Raw genomic sequence first — 19,839 nt, 5'->3', positions numbered from 1 at the left:
GCGGGGATTACAAGCGTGCGCCACCACGCCCGGCTTACAAAATAATTTTTTTGACTTGAAAAGAAAAAAAAAAAAAAAAGCCGGGTGTAGTGGCACACGCTTGTTATCCCAGTGGTTGGGAGGCTGTGACAGGAGGATCACACAGGTTCAAAGCCAGCCTCAGCTACTTAGTGAAGCTCTCAACAACTTAATGAGACCCTGTTTCCAAATAAAATATAAAACAGGTCTGGGAGTATGGACCAGAGGTAGAAAAGGCCCTGGGTTCCATCCCCAGTACCACACACACACAAAAAAAAAAAAAAAAAAAAAAAAATTGAAGCATCTTAAAGGTTTTAATTTCTAAGCAAGTTAACATCAATTTCTATAACCCTCTGAAGCAGAATAGCTTCTCGGTTCCTTCTTATTCTGCTTATTAAAGTGGAAAAGGTCCTGGAGGCCCAAAGGTAAGACAGGCACAGTGGGCCACTTCAGCTCTGACTTGACCATTTCTTTCTCTGACCTCACAGGAGCCCTTGTGAGGGAATCTCTAGCACCAGCTGTTGTGGGTTGTCTTTTGTTTAGAGAATATAAGAATTCCTTATTTAACCTAATCCAGCCATTATTGAGATAGTCTGTTATATTAAAAATAAATTAAAAACAAGACTTAAAAATTACAGCAGAATTAGCAAGGCAGTGACTCAGTCACTAAGTTTCATTTTATATTCTCCACGTAATCATTTTTTGGATATATATATATATATATATATATATATATATATATATATATATGGATCATATTGAAAATGGCATACATTCAGACTGTGCTTGGTGCCCTCCCCCCCACTATCCCTTTCTCCCTTCCCAACAATGAGTGTCCAGGTTGACCATGCTACATTCATACTTTTACACATATTCAAATATAGCTCCTCCATTAATCAACCTCAGCCCTATTGGTCTCCCACCCTTCCATTTCAGCTTTGCTGGAGTCCCTCTGGTATTCCTAACAGTCCCTAGTTTGGGCATATTAGAGAAAACATATGTCCCTTCTCTTTCTATGCTTGGCTGAATCTTGAGCAATATTTTCATACTTACAGATAAGTTAACTCCTGCAAGTTAATAGAATTCTACTAGTTGTCATCCAATTGTATAAAAGAGGTTCAAAACATTAAAGTTTCTAAAAATAACACAGAAAAGCAATATGAAAATATATGGGAGAACATAAAATACACCCATCCATTCCAAATTCTACATCAGTTTGTCCTCTTTCGCCTCTTCATTCCCCTTTCCTAGAGTGCAAACAGTAGAATTAAGAAGCAGCTACTATTCCTGTCGCGCTGATATTAGCAAGATGATTAGCTGGGAGGGTTATGTGCTTAGATTGTGGTGCAAATATTCAAGTAAACTACAAATTTTGAAAAGTATATTTCCAAGGATCGGTAGTCTTGTTTCTCGAATTCCAGCTGAAGCTAATCCTTTAGCAAATCATGTCTCTGTTACTCGAGTTTTGTGTGGAGCCCTTGTCTTTCCTACAATTGCAACAAGACTTGGTAAACTGATATTCAGTAGTATTAAGTCTAATCTACAAAGCACAGTTTTGGATGGAATTGCCAAAAAGGAGCATTTAAGGTTTACTTCAAACAGTAGCAACACTTACGTCAGGCACACTGCAAATTTCTAAATTATCTAGAGCAAGAAGTATAAAACTGACTTCCAGTTGTTCTGCAATTCTCTCATCTTTATGAGTCTCTTGTGCTGTTTTGATTCCGTCGTTAATGCACAAATGGAAACTTGTTATAAGCTGCGGCTCCTCTATTATTTAAAAATATAATAATGCCTTATTCTTTAAAGTTATTATTGTTGTAAAGCACAAGACTGTTCAAACTATTGTAGATATTTATTTATTTATCTATCTATTTATTTATTTATTTTGCGGTACTGGAGATGGAACCTAGGGGCATATGACCTCTGAGCTACATCCCCTGCCCTATTTTTTTTGTTTGTTTTATTCTTTATTTTAAAACCGGGTCTCACTGAGTTGCTGAAGGCCTCACTAAGTAGCTGAGGCAGTCCGCGAACCGCGTTCCTCCAGTCTCAGCCTCCCGAATGCTGGGATTATAAGCATGTGCCACCACATCCGGCTCCTATTTTTTATTCTTTATTTTGAAACAGGGTCTCACTGGGTTGCAAAGGTCCTCAATAAACAGCCGAGGCTGTCCGCGGACCCAGATCCTCCTGTCTCAGCCTCCCAAATGCTGGGATTACAAGTGTGTGCCACCAAGCCTGCCATAAACCATTGTATATATGAATAAAGAACAAAGGAAGACTATCACCCAAAATCAAGAAGATGAAATGTTTAAAAGTAAGAGTAATACTAGCCAGACATGATGGTGCTCCCTGGTAATGCACTGAAACAGAAGATTGCAAGTTTGCTGTCAGTCTCAGCAGCTTAGCAAAACACTCAGAACCTTAGCAAGACCATTTTTAAAAAATAAAAAATAGCTGGGTGTGGTAGCGCACACTTGTAATCCCCGCACTTGGGAGACTGAGACAGGAGGATCGCAGAGGTTCGAAGCCAGCGTCAGCTACTTAGTGAAGCTCTTGGCAACGTAGTGAGACCCTCTTTCCAAATAAAATATAAAATAGGTCTGGGAGTATAGCCCGGAGGTAGAAAGCTCCTGGGTTCCACTCCCAGTACCAATAAATAAATAAATACATACATACATAAATAAATACATAAATAAATAAAAATAGGCTGGGTGTGGTGGCACATGCTTATAATCCTACTACTTGGGAGGCTGAGACAGGAGTATCACGGATTCAGGGCCAGCCTCAGATACTTAGTGAGGCCCTCCCAACTTAGTGAGACCGTATTTTGAAATAAAGAATAAAAAATAGGGCTGGAGGTGTACCTAGAAGGTAGAATGCCCCTGGGTTCCATCTCCAATACTGCAAATAAATAAATAAATAAATAAATAAAAAGGGCTGTGTGTAGCTCAGAGGTAGAATGCCTCTGGATTCAACCTCCAGTGTTCCACCCACCCTTGTAATAATTTTAATACTGAAGAGAGGGAGATCTTTGGGAGATAGTATAACTGTTGCCACCTCCCTGATTGCCTTTGCTGGATATGAACCTTGGGCGGTAGCTATGGCTTACCCCCAGCAGGAAGGGAAGGACATAATTATATTTATGACCAAAGAAGGCAGTCAGACTTCTAGCAATGTGGAGCTGGTGGCTGACGACTCACAAGAGGAACGACCTCAGTGACCCACCAGAGGAACAAAATGCTCCCCTTACAAACCCTGCAATTTCACTGTGAGGTAGGAAGGTGGGGAAGACTCTTCCCATTGGAAGAAAAGGAATGAAAGGTCATCCATGCTGTGAGCACATGAAGATGCTGAGGCCAGGGAGGGGACCACTGGATCATTATTCCATCTACAGCACAGTTCCTGGTAAAGAGAGGTCACACTTTGAAGAAATGGGCAGATGAAGGAGCTGCTCGAGACGGGAGTCGCCCAGTTCCTGGAGCCTGCTATGCACGACTGATAATGCCCATGACATGATTAAAAACAAACAAACAACAAAAAACTCTCAACAAGACGACTTCTAGAGCTGACAAATTCATTAAAGTAGTTGGCTACGAAATCAACCTTTAAAATTCAGTACTTCTCTTTTTAAACTTTTAAATACTTTTACTAGTGCACATATTCATTCTACATCCCAATGAGATTTAAAGTAATATAAACATATACACACACATCGCTTGGTGTATTTCCCTGGTATACTAGCCATCCCCTCCCACCATATATCAATAGTTTCTCTATAACCAACTACCAATAAACTGAAAAAAATACAGAAAACAATTCCATTCACAATAGCTTCATAAAGGAAAAAAATCTTAGTAATAAGTCTAATCAAGGTGGTAAGAGTCTTCTACAGTAAAAACTATAGCCACTAAATACAGAAATTAAAGAAGACCTTAGAAGATGGAAAAACTCCCCGTGTTCTTGAATAGGCAGATAAATATTGTCAAAATGACCATACTACCAAAAGCAATCTACAAATTCAATGCAATTTCTATCAAAATACCAATGTCATTCTTCATAGAGCTAAAAATATCATAAAATTCATATGGAAGAACAAAACACTCAGAATACTGAAGCAACTCTGAGCAATAGGAATCAGGAGGGAGGCATCACAATATGAATTCTACTACAGAACTAGAATAATAAAAACAACAAGGTATTGGCTCAAAAACAGACACAGACGAATGGAATTGGAGATACAGAGACAGATCCTCATAGCCAGCGGGCTTGTTAATATACATTTATTGGTGTATGGCAATCACACATCATAGTAAAGTTCACAGTGACAGAAACATGCATGCACAGAGCACTTTGTGAGCATCACCTCTGGGTCCCGCCCTGCTCCCCCCTTTCTTGTACATGTTTAATTATAATTTCATATATGTACATAGCACCAGTCGAAGTGTTTCCTTCAAGTCTCCATCTTTCTCTCCTCCCCCCACTTTCCTAGGCTCCTCCATCACTCCACTGGAGTTTTTCCTTCTTTATCTGGAATTCCTCTTGTATCCCAATCTCTCTTCAGCTTCCACATATGAGAAAAAACATATGACCCTTCACTTTCTGTGACTGGCTAAACTCACTTAACATAATGTTCTCCACTTCCATCCATTTTCCTGGAAATGACATGGTTTTGTTTTTTATTAGCCAGTTAGTTTTTTTACAAAAGTGTCAAAAACATACAATGGAGAAAAGACATACTTCTCAACAAATGTTCCTAGGAAAACTGGATATCCATATATTGAGGACTAAAATTAGACCCCTATCTCTCAGGCTGCATAAAAGTCACGATGGGTCAAAAACCCAGAAACTAGGCCAAGAACTCTGCAACTACTAGTAGAAAATACAGGATCAAGTTTCCAACATGTAGGTGCTGGTAGCTACATGCAGGTACAGTCTCAGTAAGACTCCAGAGCTCAGGAAATAAAACTAATAACCAATGAATAAGATGACATCAAACTTCAAAGCTCCTGTGCAGCAAAGGAAACCAGAGGCTGAAGAGAAAATCTACCAAATGTGAGAAATCTTTGCCAGCTACTTTTCAGGTAGAGGAATAATGTCTAGAGTACATACGGACTTAAAAAAAATACTAATTAAAAAGGGCCAAATAAAAAATAAGCAATTGAACTGAATAGACACTTCTCAAAAGAAGAAAAACAATTGGCCAAGAAATATATGAAAATATGTTAAATCTCATTAGCAATCAGGGAAATGACAACAATAACTATACTGAGATTCCATCTAACACCAGTTAGAATGACAATTATCAATGCAAACAATAAATGTGACAAGGATGTGGGGAAAGAAGAATTCCTAAACACTGTTGGTGGGGTTGTAAATTAGTATAACCACAATCAGTATGGAGGTTCCACAAAAGGTAAGGATGAGGACTGAGTCTGTATTGCTTGTTAATAGGAGCTGTATTAATTGCTAATAAGAACAAGTTTTCGTGCTTAGGCAAAACAATAAAATTCTTTTCTCTGTCTCTAAGCTGTCAGCCAAAGGCTGCAGCCAGAGTTGACCTTGGTCAGCTAAAAGTTGGCTTTTAGCCCAACTGAACACTAAATGTTAAAACACAGACCCCTACAATTAGAAAAATAATTATATAGACTCTCATAACAGTTTAGACTAAAGTTAAAGGAAAAAGAGCAAGCTATATTAACCCAGTATTAATTACTAATTACACAAAATAGTTATAGCCCCAAACCTCTATAGTTTAAAAGATTATATTCCTGTGTCTTTCTTTTCTTTATTATAAAACAAGGTTTCACATAATAAGTAACTTCTAGCAGACAGAGATAGGGAAAGGCTGAGAACTCACCAAGGACACAGGTGGACAGTACATGCCTTAAACTTCAAAAAAGGCATATACATGTAGCTCCTGACCTTTCTAACCAAGTAACACATTTTGCTCAGTGATCTAACAGAAAAGGCTTACACAGCAAAGATAACTGGTGGGCCTGCACCCGCTTTTGGTGGGAAAACATGACTATTGGCTAAGCAGGATGGGAGAGAGGAGATAATGAATTCTTATAAAAAAAAAATGTTATGTGTTCAGAGACCTCAGTGTCTTAACTTTCAAAGCACTCCACTGCATCTTTCTGAGATCTCAAAAAAAAAAAAAAAAAAAAAACCGAGCATGTAAATCTATGCTAGTAGCATTCAGTGCACATTTTCATCGCCTTTGTGTCTCCTCAGTGTCACTGATGCTGGACAGCTGGAAGCCATTTCACAGATTCCTAGGCCAGCTGGGTTCCAGGGACAGTTTGGGTTTTGTTGAGGTGAGTCTGAACGGGTTCTAGAATGCTCTGGGATGTGGGATCTTTCCTTTTATGTAAGGGAGGCAGCCCATGGTGGCTTGAGCAGCGGCGGTGTCAGCAGCAGTGTCCTGACATCTGGTGAGCGTGGCACCTCCTGGTTTTCTGAACCACAGCTCTGATAGTAAATGTGGATGGCAGTGGCCTCTGCTCTGCTCTGTGCTGTTAGCACCCAGTCCCCCAGCCACGTTTCCTTCTGGTCTCTGTGCCCCTGACCAATACCCAGTGATGCAGAATGGGGGCTTAGAGGCTAGACAGTGGATCAGAGGAAAGGGCCATGGTGTTGGGAACACTAGCTTTCCAGGATGGTTAAGACTGATGCATGTTTTCAGGTGCTGGCACAAACTGGGGGTGTAGAAGGGGTTGAGGGTTAAGTGCTGGAACTAGTTATAGAATTCAGTAGACAAAAACTACAGACTCATACCTCCCAGCAAGAAATAATAAGTTTGAGGAATATTTTTCTTTCTGATTATAAAAATAATACATGAATATGACAGGGAGAAGTAAGAGAGCTTTTAGGTTTATTTATTTATTATCTATTTATTGGATTTATTTATTATCTATTTATTATGGATTGATCCCAGGGGCATTTTATCTCCAAGCAAAACTCACAGCTCTTTTTATTTTTTGTTTTGGAAAAGGGTCTCTGTAAGTTGCTGAGGCTGACCTTGAATCCTGTCTCAGCCTCTCAAGTACTGGGATTACAGGCCTGTGGTACCATGCCCACCAAACCAAACCCTTGGTTTGATTTTAAGCAGAAAAAAATGATAAATTGGGGGTTTATGATTCCTTCTATCTCACTCAAAGTATTGATTGGTGGGTGCAGCAGCACATACTTGTGATTCCAGTGTCTCAGGAGGCTGAGGCAGGCAGGAAGGTTGTAAGTTTGAGGGCAGCTTGGGCAACTTAGCCAGACTCTATTTCAAAATAGAAAATTAAGAAGGCTGGGGTATAGCTCAGTGGTAGCGTGCACCTGGGTTCAATCTCTAGTATCACCCTCAACACACACACACACACACACACACACACACACACACACACACACACCATCTTTCTTTCCATGTCTCTCTTTGCATATTTTTGCATAGCTAACTGAAAAGAAGTAAGGCCACAGTGTTGGCAAGAGGAGGCCACATTCTCCTCTTGAGTTCATTACAGACCAGTGGCAAATCTTCCCTCTCTTAGGTTCAGGAACATGATTTTGTCAGTCCAAGGAGAATAAAGCAATAACCAAACCAAGATGGATATATGTGCCAGAATGCCAGTAGTTCCATCTACAGAATTGTAGTACTCGGTGGACCAAAATGCTAACACTAGCCAATCAACACTAAAATCAGGGGTTTTCGCAAGTGGATTCGTTTCCTAGGACTGCTGTAACAGAGCACCACAAACTGGGGACTTCACACAACAGAAATGGTTTCCTTAAGTCCAAGAACAAGATGTTAGCAGAGACATGTTTCTTCTGCAGGGAGAGAACCCTCCCTCACCTCTCCTCGCTGGGACGTTCCTGGGCTTGCCTGTATCACTCCTCCCCTCTGTATGCCTTCCTATGACGTTCTATCCACTGGTTAGGGACCTGCTAAATTTCTGGGGCTGACTTTGAACCTGCGATCCTCCTGTCTTTATCATGTTGAGATAAATTCCTTCTATTCCTAGATTTTTCAGGGCTTTTAACATGAATGGGTGTTGGATTTTGTCAACTGCTTTTTCTGCATCTATTGAGATGATCATGTTATTTTTGTCCTTGGTTCTATTTATGTGATGAATTACATTTGTTGACTTGGGTATGTTGAAGCATATAGACCAATGGACTAGAGTAGAAGATACAAAAACAGCCGGGCATGGTGGCACATGTCTGTAATCCCCGCGTTTGGGAGGTGGAGACAGGAGAATCGCCCAGGTTCGAAGCCAGCCTTGGTGGCTTAAGAGACCCTGTTTCCCAATAAAACAAAAATATAAAAAATAGGTGTCTGGTGTCTGGGAGTATAGCCTGGAGGTAGAAGGGTTTCCAGGAACCCCAGTACCACCACCACCAAAAAAAAAAAAAAAAAAAAAAAAGAAGAAGAAGAAGAAGAAGAAGAAGAAGAAGAAGAAGAAGAAGAAGAAGAAGAAGAAACAAAAACACTTATAACCTGCTGATTTTTGACAAAAGAGTAAAAAACATACTCTGGAGAACAGATATTCTTTTCAAAAACTGGTGCTGGATAAACTAGATATCCATATGTAGAAGAATGAAATTAGACCTCTATTTCTAACTCTACAAAAATGTCAACTCAAGATGGATCAAAGACCTAAAAATTAGAGCAGAAATTTTGCAGTTGTTTGGAAAAAAAAAACACAAGACTAACGCTCCAAAATATAGGCACTGGCAGAAACTTCCTCAGTTAGACCAAGTGAGATCAGCCAATCTCAGAAAGTCAAGGGTCATATGTTTTCCCTTGTATGTAGAGGCTAGAGAGAGAGGATACAAAAGGGACTTTAGATAGCTGAGGGGAGACTCCAGTAGAATAGTGGGAGGGAGCAAGAGAGGCAGGCAGGAAGGGGAAAAAGGAGAAATGATGAAGGAAACAGTTCAACCAATCACACTAATACCTATGAGGAGATGTGGGCAGTGGTACAGGGTCCTGAGAAAACACACCAAATATTGTGTGCATGCATGTTGTATTACTTTAAACCTTACTAATACAAGTATATATCAATAAAAGTATATTTACAAAAACTGATGAATAATAGAGTTTTAAAATGTTTATAAAATTCACTTAGTCAATAAATATTCAGTCTTTAGACTAAAATAATTAGATTACATATAGTTTTTCAAATACATATTTCACTAGGCTGAGAATTATTGGAAGGAAGTAATTAATTTTTATTTTATTTATTTTTTGTGGTACTGAAGATGAAACCCAGGAATATCCTACCTCCAAGCTATAACCCCAGCCCTATTTTTTATCCTTTATTTTGAAACAGGGTCTCACTGAGTTGCAAAGGGCTTCCCTAAGTAGTAGCTGAGGCTGTCCATGAACCGTCATCCACCCATCTCAGCCTCCCAAATGCTGGGATTACAAGTGTGCGCCACCACGCCCGGTTCTCTAAAATTTTTTGTTGTTAAAATATGAGTGAAACACATTGATTTTTAAAATTGTAGCTGAAATGTTTAATTTATAAAAAGTTTTGTTTGTAAATAAATTTGTTTTATAAAATAAATATTCAGGGAATTTTGTAAAATTAATATTTGTAAAAATATTGCAAAATTTTGTAAAATATTTGTCTTGTAAATAAATATTTAGGGAATTCAGGAAAATCTTGAAATTTTATAAGTTGAACTAACAGAAATTTGGTTTTAGGGTAATTTTATTCTTTTTGAGTTTCTCCATAAAAATATTAAGTGTGTTGAATGCTGTACAACTCCAGGAGATGCCACTCAGAGATACTACAAAGTACCTGGCACCTCCCTGATGCACACAGTATAGCAATAGCATGGGAATTAAAACATACGCATACAAAAGAAGAGATATAAATGGCCAAGAAATACATGAAAAAAATGTTCAACATCAATAGCAGTCAGGGAGATGAAAAACAAAACTATAATAAGATTCCATTTGACCCACTCAAATCAGAACGGCGATCATCAAGAAGTCAAACAACAATAAATGGTGGTGAGGATGTGGGGAAATAGAAACTCTCTACACTGTTGGGACTGCAAATCTTCACTGTTGTGGAGATTCCTCAGGAAATTGGGAATGGAACCACTATATGATCCACCTCTATCACTCCTGGGTATCTGTCCAAAGGAACTGAATTCAGAGTATTATAGCAATATATGTATATCCATGTTGATAGCAGCACAATTCACAATAGCCAAATTATGGAACCAACCCAGGTATCCATCAACAGATGAATGAATTACAAAATTATGGGATATACATACAATGGCATTCTGTTCAGCAATAAAGAAAAAATTAATGTCATTTGCCTAAAAATGGAGGAACCTGGAGAACATTATGTTAAGTGAGATTATCCAGTTGCAGAAAGTGAAGGGTCATGTGTTTTCTGTCATATGCAGAAGCTAAGGAGTAGTCAGGATACGGGAGGGACTTCAGATAATGGAGGAGAAACTCTAGTGGATGGAGGGCAGTGGTCTAGGGGAAAAGGGGGGTGGAGGAAAGATCAATGAAGACATCACTTCCACTGATATTATGTTCCTATGTGAGATATTGAGATTGCTCAATACCCTGTAGGGGGAAGGATGGGTATGGGGAGGGAACCAGGGGAAAGCCCATCAAGTGCTTGTATATGTCTGTCATCATAACTATAAAGTGCATTATGATATAAGACTATAATGCACCAATACAAGTATATTTAAAAAAAAGAAAAAAAAAGTGTTGGGGATTCTCTGTGGTTTTTTTTTTTCCATTTGTATGCATTAGAATTCTACAAAAAGACGGAATGTTTCACTATATATGTTTGGAGTTTGTCTTCAATCTTTCATTTATTTTCCTCATCTTTTCAGGAGGTCCTTTGGTAGGTGTGCAATGGTGATTTACTTATTGTTTAATCCACTTTAGACTCTAACTGCATGCATCCTTATTTCTGTGAGTGAATGCCTAAACAGTTCTACTAACAAAACTATTACATTTGGAGAGATTATTGATTTGGAGTCTTGGAACAAGAAAGGTCAATAACTGTTTGATGTTCTAGCTCATTTCAATTAAAAAATTCCAAGAGATAGTAGGTTCTGAGGTTCTGCTTTTGAATTAAAGATCGCAATGGCTGAGCAATTTAACAGAATCCCTAGAATTCCCTTTAGAGAGTTTCTCAGATAATGTTAGAGGAACCATCTCTGCATGGGGTTACTAAACACACATACACAGGCTTATTGACATCAACACCATAGAGTATCTAACTCTGGTATAACTTTTGTCCTGAGAAACTGGGCCATGTGGCAATTGACTTCTTTCCTTCAGTCATCTTAGGCATATTTTACTCAGCCAAATAAAACTGGTGTGTTTTCCACCTGATCATCATTAGTAGAAATAATTGATGATTCTTGAAAAAAAAAAAACAGTGAACATTTATTGAATGTCTACAACAAACAGGGAATAGTCCTCAGAATCATCTAGCTTTACTAAATAAAAATCAGATTATCTTTACAAAAGATTTTAAAATATTTTAAAGTAGAATTAAATTTGCATTACTAATTTCCCTCCAAAATGGAAATGACATCCTGCTTGGCAGTGCTGGATACCTGGCCATTGTGTTTAGGAAATGTAACAAGTTGAACAAACTGGAGATGGGGCAGAACAGAACGCTGTGCTGGAGAAGGCCCAGGGAGAATGAGTGCTATCTACAGTCTCTAATTTATGGAGTTCTGTGGTCTAAATTCCTTTAAGCCCTGGAGGAATTTGAACCAGTTTAATATTGTCCTTATGTCTGCAGGCTGCAGTCGTCTTGTGGGCAGAGAGGAGTGTTCAGGTTGGCTAGCACTAAGCTTGCAGATCTACAGTGGTGAGAAGGTGCAGCCGGCACCTTCCTGTGCACAGATATTTGGAGATAGGATTAGAGGGCTCTTCAAGCTGGAATTCTGTGCTGGGGGGTGAGCAATTTTAAAATCCTAGAAAACTGCTAAACCTATATATATGTGGTCAGCCTCAAGTTTCTTCCCTGGAATTGCTGCTCATCCATTTTTTTCAACCTTTCTTTTCTACTGATGTCCATTTGGACAAAGTGTTAATGATTCACAATGGATCAGTGTAGGTCTATAGTTATCATGGACTGAGTGTGTATGAACCCCCCAAACTCAGATGTTGAACTCTGAACCCCCACACCGATGACATTAGAAGGTGGGGTGTTGAGGAGTGGGTAGGTCAGAGGGGCTGGGTGCTCGTGGATTAGTGACCTTACCATCGAGGCCCTGGAGAACCTTCCAGCCCTCTTCCCACCACGTGAGGATGCACAGGAGGATGACTGGCTGTCACCCAGGGAGCAGGCTGCTCTGGACATCCAATCTCTCAGTGCTTCACCTGGGCTTCTGGCCTCTGGAATTGTGAGCGGTACGAGTCTGTTGTTTGTCAGTTTCTGTTTGTGGTATTTTTGTTGAAGTAGTCCAAGTTGATGGAGATGAGGACTGGCCATACTCTAGTCCAGGAGAAATCAATGAGCTGAGGTGAAGCACTACCGGGAGTTCTGTGCCATCGACGACAGGACATAAGGCCCAGGCAGCACAGCAGGCCCTGATGTGCCACCGGTGACCAGCTCACACAGCCTTCCTAACCACAGGGGTGCAGGTGGTGGGGTGGAGAGTGGCATGAAACACAGGCTGCCTGCCCTGCCGTTCCTCTTTGTCTCCTGCCTCGGTCTCCCGCACACATATCTTTTTTATTAAGGCCCCTTATTTGCACCAATCTTTGCTTCTCACTCACCAGGTTCATCCAGCAAAATATCCTTGGTGTAGTGAACTGGTGTGATGTTCTGTGAAGTGTCAAAATGAACTGATTTCCTGCAGGTTAGATGACAGGACACAGGCAGTGAGGCAGCCTTGCATAAGGCAGTAAAGCGGACCTCCGCCTTTGCCAAGGAGAAAGCTCATGGAGGTCTCTAGACATCCCTAGCTGGTTTAGAGAAACAGCTATACGATATAAATAGTGTATTCCAAGAGTCTCTGTTGGGATGAATTACTTGAGGAAGTTGGAGGCTTCAGGAGTGAGGTTTACTATAATCCACAGGGATTCCCAAATTCTGTCCCTTTCTAAAAAGATCTGATAGGTAAATTAAAAGATGATTTTATAGAAACCATGACCCCTGCACCTTTCAAGTATTTCACACTGGGCTAATATCTGAAACCACTGGCAGTGGAACTGTTTGTCCTTTGCTGTTCTGTTCTTTGACTTCCGTGCAGGCCTCTGCTTGGCTCTACCTGTCATGAAGTTCTTCAGTGCACAGGTCTAGAAGTCCAGGCGGGAAATCGCACAACTGTTGATGGTGTTTACATTACCTGAAAAATTACAGAATTGGAGGCGGTCCATGTCCCCCATGGGCTCACAGTGAGGTGGGCGCGGGCCAAGCCTGTTTCTTTACTGACCTTCTTAAACCCTCACTGGAACTGTGACTGGTACGAGTCTGTTGTTAGTCAGCTGGAGTAGTCCCAGCTGATGGAGACAAGGACTGGCCATACTCTAGTTCAAGTAGCTGAGACATCAGTCTCACACTGGAGACATCAAATGGCTGCAAATGTAATAGAAATGTCTAAATGACAATACATTGCAAACAAGCAAAATATATCTTAGAAATGCAAGAAAATAATTTCATCTCACTAATCAGTTAAATAAGAATATGTATCATCACAATATATAAAAATGAAGAAAATTTAGAACCTATTTATGATAACTTTCAATACCTTAGAATATATGGACACATCCTCAAACTGATAAAGGGATTCTAGGAAAACCCTTCAGTGATATCAAATGTAATTATAAAGTATTTAAAATCTTCAGCCCAGTGTCAGGATTGAAGCAAGAACACTCATCCCAACCACCCATTTTGGACATTATCTTTGAGGTCATTACAAGAAGGAAAGAAAAATAAATGGGAAGAATAGGAGAAAAAACTAAAATTGTCCTTTCAGAGACATGATATAATACTTGTATTTCTCAAAGCATCCACAAAATAACTAAAATATAGAATATATGTTTAGTAAAGTGAAATAATTCTTTGTTGCTAAGTTTTCCAGACTGGCTTTGAACTTGAGATCCTCCTGCCTCTGCCACCCAAATTGCTGAACTTGTAGAGTTTTTGGGATTACAGGCGTGAGCCACTGTGCCCAGCTCACACTCTTTTTTCTTTTCTTTCTTTTTTTTTTTTTTTTTTTTTTCAGAACTGGGGATTGAACCCAAGGCCATTCTACCTCTGAAGTACACCCCCAGTCCTATTTTTTATTCTTTATTTTGAAACAGGGTCTCATTAAGTAGTGGAGGGCCTCACTAAATAGCTGAGACTGGCCCTGAATCTGGGATCCTTTGTCTCAGCCTCCCAAGCACTGGGATTACAAGTGTGAGCCACCATGCCCGGCTTCCCAGCTCACATTTAGAAAAAAAATCTACAAAAAATTTTAAAATATATATCTACATAGTTCTCTATTATACAAGTATATTCTAACTTATTTAGCCAGATTCTATTATTAAACATTTGGTTGTTTCTAATATTTTGTTATTACAAACAGCACATTGGTCAACTTCCTTTTGCATATGTCTTTCTGTACTTTCTTAATTATTTCCTGAGGCTAAGTTTCCAGAAGAGGAATAACCAAGCCACAGGTCTGGACATTTTTAAGCCTGATAATTACTGGCAAATTGCTCTTCAGAAAGTCTTGGAATCTACACTCAGACCAAGGACATATGGGCATGCCTCTTTTCCCTCACTAGCACAAATTAAATCATTAGTTTTCTGGTTTTACTTGGATTCTTTCAATAACTGCATGAGCTAAACAGAACAGATTAGAAGCAATGCCGATGGTCACAAATCTAGAATGAACCCAGGTTGGGAGGGAGTCAAGTTTCCTGACTTGCTACACTACATACTTCATGTCACATCCTTGCCACCCTGCCACCGAGGATGAAGATACCCAGCAAATGAGCAGGAAAGAACTCAGACCAGGAATTCTCGCTCCAGCCACAGCCTGACTCATGCTGTGCTGCTCCCAGTGCTCTGGCCTCTGGCCACGGGACTGTGGGTGGCACAATTCTTGTTTTCTGAGAAAAAACACTTTTGGCACAGTGCTCCTGCAGGCCAGCGCTGAAGCCAAAGGGAAAGAGAGGGAGTGAAAAGCAGAGGGGTGACCAAGCCACAGATGCATAACAATGTGTCTCCAAGACCTTTCAGTGCTTACCCAAGTTCTGGGAGAAATGATCCAGGCTGTCCCTCTGACCTAGTGTCTTTAAGTAATGAGTCTGTTTTTATTATTTTTATTATGAAATCCGTATACATTGACTCTGTTTCTGTTTTTATTTTTGTAAACATATTTCTCCAGTCCTGGGGATGGAACCCAGGGCTCTGTGCATAGTAGCTGAGTGCCCGCAATGGAGCTACAACCCCAGCTGCCTGTTTTTATTGTTATGTATATAAAACATTCAAGGAGCCAAGTTCTCATAAATAAACCAGAGAGGTGGTAAAGAAAAAATTCCCTTTTGAATAAGAAAATAAGAGTTTTCTTTCTTTTTTGCATCATATGGTTTAACATATATCATCATGATATATATGTATATATGTACATATATAGCCATATGATGCAAATAAAGAAAAGAAAACTCACATTTATAAGCTTTTTTTTGGTGTGGTGCTGGGGATTAAACCCTGGGCCTTGCACATAGTAAACAAGTGCTCTACTACTAAGCTACATCTGCAGCCCTTTTTATTTTTTATTTAGAGACAGAGTCTTACTAAGTTGCCCAGGCTGGTTTCAAACTTGTGATCCTCCTGTTGTAGCCTTCTGGGTATGTGCTACTCATGTTCAGCTTGTTTAATAAATTTACCTTCAGTATAAAGAAAATTGAAAATAAACAAAAACAGCATTGAGTGCAGTTCTGTAGTAGTCTGCAAAGTTCTAAACACTGGTTATAACATTGTGTAAGAAAAGTTATGCAAAAGTACAAGCAATATTTGTTAAGGACAAAGAAACCAAGTATACTAGTAGGTATTGTACATTACTGAGATAAAATTGTTGGAGGCTCCGTCTCAAAAGCATCCCATCTTACACTGGCAAGGAGACTGTTCCAGAAAGTGTTCCCACCAATAGCTTTGGTTTGGTCACTCTTGTCTGTGTTCAACATCACTTTCTTTCCCCCATTATTAAGCTTGCTTCATAAACTGAAGTCTAGCCAGGCGAGGTGATGCACACCTCTAATCCCAATACATGGGAGGCTGAGACGGAAGGATCACAGGTTCAAATCCAGCTTCAGTAACGTAGTGAGACTATCAGACACTTAGCAAGACCTTGCTTTGAAACAAAAAATAAAACGGGCTAGGGCTGTAATTTAGAGGTAGAATGCCACTGGGTTCAATTCCCAGTACCTCACACACACAAATAAGTTAAAATCATCTACATAGTGTTGCATTCAATAAACTATGAGCCCCTTGAGGGCAGAAATATATCCTATTCCTCACTGTAGGTAAAATCATTCCATAGGAAATACCATATTTTACCACTTGGGGACAGAAATTATTTTTGATTATTATGTTTATTGATTTTCAAAAATATTGGAGTATAATTTTCAAATTGATTAAGGTAAATTTGTATAATATGTGATCGACCAATTTTAATTAGTCATTTTTTATTAATTCTGAAACTTGGAAAAATCATGTAATTTATGGTCTCAAATTTTTCTGTCTGTGAAGCTTAGTGTAAGACCCGACAATGATTCTCAGCTGATATTGAGGAAACCTACTCTAATATTCAGAAATTGAGTAGAATATATTAGAATCATTAGACTATTTGTGGTTTTAAAATGTATTCACTATCACTCTATAATTTTATAGTTGAAAAAGGAAGGTACCTATCTGTTATGTTAAACAACAGAAAGAAAAGTCCTGGGAACTACTGGCTTCTAGATTTCTCAGAGATTGGAGGCCAACACCTTGCAGGAGGCAATATAAAAGTGTGTGACTTAGCTATAGGAGAGGTTGTAATTTATCTATTATATTTCTAATGACTTAAGTAAAGGTAAGAGAAACCACACCAAGCTGAAGGACCTCCTACTGCTTAAGACTTCATCACAGATCACAGAAACTTTGCTTTTCCTTGGATATGTTGAAGGAAATCAGAACCTTTAATTTTTTTAAATTTATCTTATTTTGAAGAAAAGTAAGACTACATAGCTCATATTAGTACTAGGTTTAGCCCGATGGTGTACACCTATTTTCCCAGCACCTGGGAGGCTGAGGCAGAAGGATCACTTGAGCCTATTAATTCAAAACTAGCCTGGGTAACATTGTGAGACTCCATCTCAAAAAGAAGAAAGAGGAGGAGGAGGTGGAGGAAGAGGAGGAGAAGCAGCAGCTGGGAGTGTGTTCTAGGTATATAATTCCAGGAGGCTGAGGTAAGAGGATTATAAATTCAAGGTCATCCTGGGCAGCACCAGACCCTATCTTAGAATACAATGAAGAAACCTGATGGTATAGTTCAGTGACAGAGTACTTGCCTCATATGTGGGAAACACTGAGTTCAATACCTAGCACAAAAAATGAAAATGACCCCCAAAATAAAACCCCAAACAACCCCCTCCCCCAAATGAACAAATAAGTAGGTAGAGAAATTCAAAGAAACCAGCCAGATTGTGAACTACTGACCTCCTTGGCTCAGCCACATGATCAAGGCTAGGCTGACTTTCAGTTTACTCATTGTTCAAAGGACTTGTGAGAAAACTGAAACTCAGCCTAGCAGCATACTGGTGTGGCTGGGTGCAGTGTTTTAAGTTACTAAAGGCTATGTTCTTGTTGAGCTTGGGGTCTTAACTTAAAGAAGAGATTTTTTGGGGGGAGGGAGTGTTAATTAACTATTTGCTCTTTGACATCTGATGACTTCCCCCATACAATCAAATGCTAAGGAGATAACCGTTTTTTTTTCTTTTTCTTTTTTTCTTTTTTCTACTATAGACTGAATCCAGGACATTCTACTTCCAAGCTACCCACCTCCCCCAGCACTCTTTACTTTTTTTTTTTATTATTGAAACAGAGTTTTGCTAAATTGCTAAGGCTGGCTTCTAATCTATGATTCTACTGTCTCAGACTCCCAAGGACTGAGATTATATTCATGTGCCACCATGCCCAGCTAGGTCATAATCCACTTAATTTCATATCTCTCTGGTCAAAATTATCCACTAATACAACAAAAGTACAAAATAGTTTGACATGCTCAATAAAAATGTGAAAACAAAATAGAGATTTGAGATGTTATCTTGTACCAGGAGCTGATACATAAATTACTATTATTAATTATTATTATTATTTTATTTTATTTTATTTTGCAGTCTCTTCTGGGCTATCCTTAGCTGGCTAGCCATGGAGACAACTGCACTGTTTATACTCAGTGAAGATGGGAAGCCAGCCTGTGTCCCTCAACCCACATGGCACCTTGATGACTTGGCCACCCTCCTGCTATCCAAGGAATCTACAGCAGCCTAACACCAGTTATGGACCAACCTGGGCCCCTCCATTTTCCTGTGTGTACCTCTGATATACAAAAACAGAATCTCTTTGTCCTAACTTGTATTTTCAGTTTAAGTTCAGATTCTAAACTGAATTACATTTTGGACATAGTCTGTAGATTTAGAATAGCTTTGTGTGTGGGAGGGGGATACTTGGGCCTTAAGCATGCTAGGCAAGGCCCTCTACCACTGAGCTACACCCCTAGACCTTTATATTTCAAGACAAGGTCTTACTCTGTCATCCAGACTGGCCTCAAATTTGTGATCTTCCTGCCTCAGTCTTCTGAGTTTCTGGGATTTCTAAATGTGACTTTTAGACCCAAATCTTGAAGTTCTTTTGTCAGTTAAGGTCCTTTGGAAAGCAGACACGAAGATGGGATCTGATGGGCAAAGAGTTCATTGGGGGGGGGATACCTGTGAAGGAAGAAGAAGCATCAGAAATCACTGCAGGCAGGGACAGATTCCAGCCCTTGACCAGGCTGTCAAGAGTAGCGGGAAGGAAGGACTGAGTGGGCAGAAGCCTTGGGCCACAGCATGGTTTTGAGCAAATCTCAACCAGGCCGGCGGGTACCCTGTGCTCCAAGAGCTAGCTCCGATTTCAGGAGTCCTGTGTCAGGCAGAGGTGGCCTGGCCCTGTTACTCACACTGAGAGTGGGCAGGGGGAGTGTGATCTGGGTTGATTACTGCAGAAGATCCCAAAGTGTGGCATTTTGAAGCTGTCAGCTCCCTTCCCTGCAGCAAGTCTCTTAGGAAGGACAATTGACTAGGGTATCTCCATGGCCACCACAGAGTCCCAAGGTGTGACCTTAAATTTCAGGATCTTCAGCATACCTTTGCAAAGATTACTGGCATAATTTCATGTGTTCCAGCCCAACTCATGGCAAAGTGTGGAAGGAGGTGGTTTGGTTCGTTTCATTCTTAGATCTTAATCCCCACAGAACAAGTTTGTCTAGGGAAGTTCCACCTCCTGGGGCTTACCTTTGTTTGCTATTGTCGTCTAGCCAATAAAACCATCTCTCTTATAAAATCTAAATTCCATAAACATAATAATGCTAAAATCCCCAGCAATGCACTAAATACAGAAGACATAAATAAGTCATCTTAATGTGCTCCTATGCTAGAGAAGGCCCTAAAATATTAGAAATTTTAATAATGGAGTAGGTAGGGGAACAGACTAGATACAGACAGGGACCATCTTGATCAGCCCAGACAAAATCTCCAGGGTAAAATGCAACTTACACACAAAAAAGGTGGTCAGTGGCAAGTCC

This window comes from Muscardinus avellanarius (assembly GCF_963383645.1).
Source record: "Muscardinus avellanarius genome assembly, chromosome: 8".
NCBI classification, from domain to species: domain Eukaryota; kingdom Metazoa; phylum Chordata; class Mammalia; order Rodentia; family Gliridae; genus Muscardinus; species Muscardinus avellanarius.
This window is presented reverse-complemented; position numbering follows the sequence as displayed.